General features: G+C 38.3%; 2 long non-coding RNA genes across 2 annotated transcripts; one reads left to right on the top strand and one right to left on the bottom strand.

Annotated features, from left to right (window-relative positions):
• The first annotated feature begins 1,703 nt into the window (after positions 1-1,703).
• Positions 1,704-4,191, top strand: LOC125470525. Its single transcript, XR_007252819.1, has 2 exons — positions 1,704-2,006; positions 2,273-4,191. It is a non-coding gene; the product is annotated as an uncharacterized LOC125470525 (long non-coding RNA).
• LOC103945987 lies at positions 3,829-7,691 on the bottom strand. The gene is made up of 2 exons (XR_667052.3): positions 7,359-7,691; positions 3,829-6,949 (listed from the first exon to the last, which is right to left on the bottom strand). It is a non-coding gene; the product is annotated as an uncharacterized LOC103945987 (long non-coding RNA).
• Between the last annotated feature and the right edge of the window lie 30 nt (positions 7,692-7,721).

The raw sequence follows: 7,721 nt of genomic DNA, 5'->3' as shown, positions 1-7,721 counted from the left end.
GTTTCCCTAGATCTTGTGAGCGGACAATTAAAAAGTCTTGGGATTTCTGGATATCCATACTGCTCCGTTGATTCTTATGAAGGTAACCTCCTCTTACTCGACGAGACTGAGGCAGCTTCCTACTAAGAGAAAGAACAGGTAATGTGATTGTAGTTGTAAGAGCAAAACAAGAACACTTACAATTCTTTGCCGACCAAGAAGAGCACTGCATGTCGGGTTGCACTTGGCTCTCGTTTTTTTTCTTCTTTCGTTTTCCTGTTTTAGCTGATTGCCCTTCTTTCTTTTGTTGCCATAGACAATTTTCTGACCTATTAATCACTTGGTGTGAAGCTAAACAGTGGAATGCGAAGCTCTTGCTGCTTCGATAGTGAGTTTGTGTATTCATATCGTACATGGTCCTGCTGCTATACAAGAGTTTTAGAATTGTCGTTGCATTGAGTGTTTTATCCGCTGGGTTTCGTTCATAAAAAAGTAAATAAAAGAGTTCAGATTCTGCATTAGCTTTCATTTATTATACGCAAAGCCTAAAAGAGTTTGCGAGTACTAATATAGTGGCTTTCGTTTGCGTTTTCCTCTGTTTTCTTTGGTTGTAATGCAGCTAGCAATGTCCCTTGCTGGGAAATGTCTCAAGTGCCTTAGTTTATGAGATGAACGAAGTGTCGGTGTTCTTTCATGGCATGGAAGTTTTAAATATTTCAGTTCTGGTGTATTTTATTGAGTAATTCTTCGACTGTTGTAATTGTAAACCTTGAACGGATCTACGGAAGAAATGTCGGTTTTGCAGCTTGAATCCGTGCGCCCGTTTCCGTTAAATAATTTCGAAATTGTTTACAATGGAGGAGACGGTGATGCTAAGCTATTCTCTCACCCTTTCTTTGAGATTGTTTTCAATGGAGCATGATTTAATCAAGCACCCTCAACCTCCTCCTCCACAACCACCACCACATCCACCGTCACCTCAAACATCACAAGTTTCGTAGCTACAACAGCTGCGGTACCCCAAGCAACCCCAGCCCTACCAACATAACCATCCCATCATCTTTGGTTCCACCACCTTCATCTCTTCCAACATTGGCGCCGCCATAGAAGCTCATTGACCTGAGAGGAGGCGTTGCGGTGGCTCTGCTTTGTTTGCCTTCTCATGTTATCCAAACTAGTGAAAAGAAACGACCCACAAAATCCATACAAGAAAAGTTTATAACCAAAGAGGTTATGATGCTTTACTAATCACAAATCACACAATCAATCAATTTGTATGGTATTCTTCATCTACTAGATTACCATGAGTTGGAAGCACAACTATGACAACATTACCCTCAAGATAATCACATGTTATGCATGTGAATATATTTGACAAAAATTTGATGGAAATGTCCTCAATGTGAGATTTCAGTAGCTTCCTCTATTTACTAATGGGATTTTGTTGTCACATACTTTTTTAGGCTCTTACATGACCTTTTTATTTATGGTTATTAGATTGAATAAATCAAACAAAAACAACAGATATGATTAACAGAAGTGTGTGGGAGGCGACCATATATTCTGCACTCAAACCATGTGTAACCTATCTACTTAAATAACACGTGTCTTTTAACTTAATTTATTTTTAGTTTATCATTTCCTTTTGCATTAGCACAATTTAGTTTAACGTCCAAGACTAAGGCAGCAAAACACAAGCTAGTAGAAAATAAGGGGCCAAAATAGAAATCAGAAAGAATGGCTCTTCCGCATTAAGCCTTAAACCCTCAATAAACCCGCCAAAATACAGCTTAATTGTTCAACTTAATCTGTAGCGAGTACGCTGGCAGCATTAACATCAGCATATAAATGCAGAGGATCAAACCAAGAACCATGAGGGTTTTGCGCCGAGGCACTTTCTCTCTCTCGAAACTAGTAGAGAGAGAGAGAGAGAGAGAGTGATTTCTTCAATCCTCTTCTCCAACACAGCAGAAGAAGAACGAGGCGCTCCCTCAGCTCCGTTCTCCGGCTCATCGGCTCCACACATTGTGAGTACTCAAGTTCTTCTTTTTACTTTTCTGGGTTTTTTTTTTCAGAGATTTTTTACTTTTTTTATTTTTCCGATGAGAATGCAGGGTTTGGATTTAGCGTTTGATTTTCTCTGATGGGTTTTCGATTTTGTATTTATTGAGTGGAAAAAGGGTTTCATCTGAAAAATCTGATTGTCTAGGGTTTTTTATTGCTGACTATTGTTGGATTTATTTGTATATTTTTTGGTGATATTTATTTATTTTGTTTATATTGTTATTCTCAGTTGGTGTATAAATATTTGGATGTGCAAGACATGGATATCATACAAGAAATGCAAGAACTGAAATTGGAAGGGATGATACCCTCTTGTCCTCGGGATTTTCCTCCGGAAATCGTCCACGAGATCCTCATTAGGCTACCTGCTAAGTCTCTGGTCAAATGCACCTCAGTGTGCAAGACATGGAGGTCCATGATCATAAACCGAAGCTTTTTTAGCAACATCTCACCCGAAGAGGCAATCTTGCTGGCCAGAATGGCACTCACCTCCTCCTGCTCCACAGGGTTTGTGGTAAGAAGAGAACCATTCTCTCCAAAACGGGTTGCAAGGTAACAGACGAGGTTCACTCTCTGCATTTTGATAACCAGGCTTTTGACGAGGTTCATTTCTTCGTGTAGTTGGAGTTTGTGACGGGCTGATCTGTCTTGTGGATGATATGTTCTGTTATGCTTACAACTTCTTTATATGGAATCCATCCATTAGGAAGTTAGTGACCCTTCCCATGCCTGATGTTACCTTTAGCACGCATCGTGGATATGATGCTTCTATTGGCTTTGGTTTTGATGCTATTAACAACGACTATAAGGTCGTGAGAATTGCCACTCTTTTGGAGCAACATGAGTTACCAACTTTAGGCAAGGTTATTCCCTAGCCAAGGGTTCATGAACCAGTCTTGGTTGCATTTCTCCTGCATGTCTGATAGATAAAGCTGCTCCCAATGTTTTTGTTAATGGGGCTCTTCATTGGCCTGTGTGTCGGAACACAAAGGATGAACGTAACTATTTTGTATTGAAATTTGACTTGTGCTGAGGTGTTTCGTCGGATGTCTTTGCCACACACTTTTAAATGGAGGTTTGAGTTGGAATTGCGATTGACTGTTACAGGAGATAAAAAAGCTGTTGCTCTGTTTATCTTGGATATGGGGTCTGAAGATTATGCTCTTGATATATGGGTAACGAAAGAGTACGGCAGAAAGGATTCGTGGACCAAATTGATGACTCTCGGTCCACAAGGTCTGGAAAGATTTTAGACAGTGTGGTGAAGTATTGTTGTTGCCGAGCAAAGAATCAAGTCACGAGTTGGCATCACTGGACCTTGTGAGCAAAGAAGTTCGAAATCTTGGGATTTCCGGATTTCAATTTTGCTCGGCTCATTTTCATGAAGGGTGCCTCATCTTACTGGACAAGACCAATGCGGAGTCGTACTAAGAAATAGATAGAACAGGTAATTTGATTATAGCAGTGCGATCAGAACGTTGCATGTTATGAACATTTTATTTCTTTGTTTTCCGGATTTTTATGTTCATCAACACTTTGATTGGTGACTATGTCGTTTTGAGTTTTTGACTAATATAATAACTCGTGATGAATTTAAACAGTGGACTGATGTCGTTGCTGCTACTGTAGTGAAGTTCGTTTATTCATATTTCATGGTTCTAATTTCTGCGGTAATAGAATATTAGAATTGTGCGATAGTTCATGCGTTGAATGCTTTTGCAGTTTGAATTTCGAAATGCTACCCATATGCTAATCACAGGATGTGAATTGAAAACAAAAAACAAGTTCAAATCCAAATAACTAGTATGCTAAAGAGCCAAATACTGTAGAAATATATACAACATAAGAAAAATATGGACTAGTTCTTGTTAAACTATCTAAGAAATTACTAAATTTCCTTACTCGAGTAATTAGTGATTTGCAATTTGACCAAAACCAACCGTTATACATTGTAACGGGTGATTAACGGCTCCACTCGTTACCAACCTAACCCGGTATACTTCAACACAACTGCAATTTTCTTGTGAGTTCGGGTCATGTTAGCCGGTTGTGTTATTGTAACGGCTCCGGTCGTTACCAACCTAATCCGGTATACTTCAAAACCACATGTTTATTGTATGTACGTATGGTATGACATGTCTTAATTAATCTTCAACTGATCATGCAAGAGATGAACATCTTTTTGTGAGCGATGCGTCATGCCTTTGTACACGCCTGGATCGTCTTCATAAATGTCCACCATGCCAGTAATGCAGAGATCAAAATGTGGTTCCAAAAGACAACTTAGTATTTTGAAGTTGATGATTTGCAGGATGAGTTTCACACTAAGGCTCAGGAGAGAAACGTTCATCACTGGAAAGAAATCCAGTGCCAAATAAAGCACGGATCTTATTCTCTAAATCGAATCAACTAGCTTTCCAAATAAAAATTGCCCACCAGTTCAAAGATATTACGAAGAAACTTAATGTTATCACATTTAAGTAGGAGTTTTCAATTGGAAGAACTCTTAATTGAAGATTTACGGTTTCAAATTTGAGAGATGGCTAGCCATTCGTTTGTGCATGCGGATAATATAGTTGAGAAAAATAGATATAAAAGGGCAACTGTTCAACTCTTGTTGGATCCCATATATCAAGAAAATGTATCCATCGTTCCGATAATTGGGATGGGAGGATTGGGCAAAACCGAACTTGCCCAACTCATTTTTCATGATGAGGAGATGGTTCAAAATAATTTTCAATGAAAATGTGGGTGTGTGTCAAACAAATTGACTTGCAGACACTTGACAAAAATATTATATTTCTGCCACTATATAAACCCAAAAACCTTGAAAAAGATCAAATGCAAAAAATCATCAGGGAGAAAATAGATGGGAAAAGATTCTTTTTTGTGTTAGATGATGTGTGGAATGAGAATCATTAGAAGTTGCTTAGCTTGAAAAAGTTACTGATACGTGGTGCAAAAGTTAGTAGAATACTAATAACTACTCGCTGTGAAACTATTGGCATGAGATTAGACACATCAAAGACGTAGTTTTAAAGGGTCTAGATAAATTGCTCATTTTTTAAGAGGATGACTTTTGAAGATGGAAAAGAGTCGGGGAATGCAACAACTAAGACAATAGGAAGGAGATTGCAAGCAATTGTTTAGGAGTTCCGCTTGCTATAAGAACGATAGCTCGGATAATATATGTTGAACAATTGGAAACGGAGTGGCTGATGTTAAGAATAAAAGACTTTAAGTCGAGGAAACTGATATTTTTCTCACACCTAAGTTGAGTTACGATGTTCTCCCAACGCATTTGAAGCATTGTTTTGCTTATTGTAGCTTATTTCCCACCCGATTATTAGATTTATGTGCAAAAATTAATTAAACTTTGGATGGCACAAGGGTTCATTAAGTCTTTAGAAGAAAATGACAATTTGGAAGATATTGGTTAAAGATATTTTATGTAATTACATTGGAGATCACTTTTCCTGCAAGTTTACTCTGTAAAATAATTACATAAAAAAGATCTCCAAGGTAATTCCATAAAATATCTATAATTAATATCTTTCAAATTATTATTTTCATTTGAAGACTTAATGAAGCGTCATCCCAAGTTTTATTAACTCATGTACAGACATCTCATAATCAGGTAGGAATAAGTTATAATAAGCAAACAATGCTTGAAATTTGCTGGAAGACCATTGTAACTGAGAGTGGGCAAAATATCAATTTATTTTTTACTTATTCTTGAAAGCATTTTACCCTTAAAACTCAGCCACTTAGTTTCCACGTTCCAGCATACATCATCTGACATATCGTCCTTCATGACAAGCGAAACTCCTTGATAATTACTGACAGACTCCTCCCTTACTGTCTTAATTGTTGCATTCCTTGGCTTTTTCGTGTCTTAAAAAGTCAATTCTCTTAAATAACAAACAAGATTTTATTTATCCAAACCCTTTAAAATGTACAGCTTGGATGTGTCTAATCCCGTACCAACCATTTCACTATGAGTAATTATTAGTATTCTACTAACTTTTGCAACACCTATCAGCAAAGCTAAGTCACTTCTAAAGATTCTCATTCCATACATCATCTAACACAAGAAGGAACCTTTTCAAATCTATCTTCTTCATGATTCTTTTTTGGCATTTGATTATCTCAAGGTTTTTGGATTTTTCCTTGGTGACAGATTAAATAATCTTTTTGGCAAGTGTATTAAGTCAATGTGTGTTAAACACACACACCCACATTTTCAGCTAAAAATTACTTTTAACCACCTCTTCGTCATGGAAAACAAGTTGGGCAATTACGATTTTGCCCAATCCTCCTATCCCAACAATCAAAACGAAGAATATAATACCTTGACATATAAGATTCAACAAGAGTTGAATCATTGCCCTTTTATCTCTCTCTCAACTACATTATCCGCATGCACAAACAAATAACTCACTCTCTCACTAATTTGAAACTGTAAGATCTTAAGTAAGCAACTCTTCTAACTAAAAACGTCTAAGTAATGCAAAAACATTAAATTTCTTTCTAACATCTATGATCTTATGAGCAATCTTCATCCGAAAAACAAATTGGTTCGAACTAGGGAAGAAAATACGTACTTTCTTTAATCACTGTATTCCTTTCAGCCATGAAGGTCTCCACTGAGCTTCAGTACGGAATTCATCTAGCACATCATCAACTTCAAAAACTAAATCGCCTACACATTGGAGCCACACTTTGATCACTTCATAACTGGTTTGCTTTTGCTTTAAGTCAAGGAGCACAAATTAGAGTTGGGCAACAATCAGCTCAAGTTGCTGCAGCTCATCTCCCACACCCCAAAGCAATCCAATCTCTTTGAAAGCAGGGGAGCTCAAATCTCCAAGGATTCATCCTCACCTTCAGCCATTGCTTTGATAATCTGATCAGAGGTAATGGTCAAGGTAAGACTAGAGTCTTGGAGACCCATATTGAGCAAAGATTAAGGAACAACGTAGACTAATCGTCCCAAAACGCCAAGGAAAAATAAAAAAGGAACACATTGGACAGATGATCTTGATATTGTTCAGGGATTAGATATTTCAAACTGTGATTGTTGACTGATCAACCAACCAAAGGGATTTACTCTTGAGAGGGCCGTATCAGATATAACAGAATTAAGGTACAAATGAAACTTGAGATATAACCAGATAAATTACATGTGCAAACCTTATAGCCCAATTTCTAAAAAGAAAAGATAATCGACACACTTAAAAGCTTAGCAAAGATCATATAAACAATCAAGCAATAGAAACACATATTTCGAAATTGATTTTTGAGTAAGCAAATACCTTAGAGGAGGAGGACCGAGGCAGCTGCAAGCGGCTGAGGAGGATGAAGGACCAAGGTCAGATGGATTGATGGTGGTGCGGCAGGCGAGCAGATGGGATCCGGGTCTGGTACGATGCGGGGACGGCGACGATGTAGGTGGGTCGATCTGGCGGTGCGGGACTGATTAGGGTCTGGGCTTCGTGAAGTGTGGGTGAATGGTGATCGGGTGCGGTCAGACAGCATCGGGTTGGGTTCAAATCTGGTTGCGATCGTCAGGTCGTGATTCAGGCGGATGGAAGATTCATCTCATCAAGGTTCTGTTTCACGACAGATGAGGAGAGATGTAGGGGCTCTGGCCCCTGGGTGCAGGCGTTGGGGCGGTG

Source organism: the organism of the source record quoted next, unplaced genomic scaffold (assembly GCF_019419815.1).
Source record: "Pyrus x bretschneideri cultivar Hongxiangsu unplaced genomic scaffold, Pyrus_bretschneideri_v1 Contig50, whole genome shotgun sequence".
Classification (NCBI taxonomy): Eukaryota; Viridiplantae; Streptophyta; class Magnoliopsida; order Rosales; family Rosaceae; genus Pyrus; species Pyrus x bretschneideri.
Note: the sequence above shows the minus strand (reverse complement) of the source record. Positions and strands in the feature narration are given on the sequence as shown.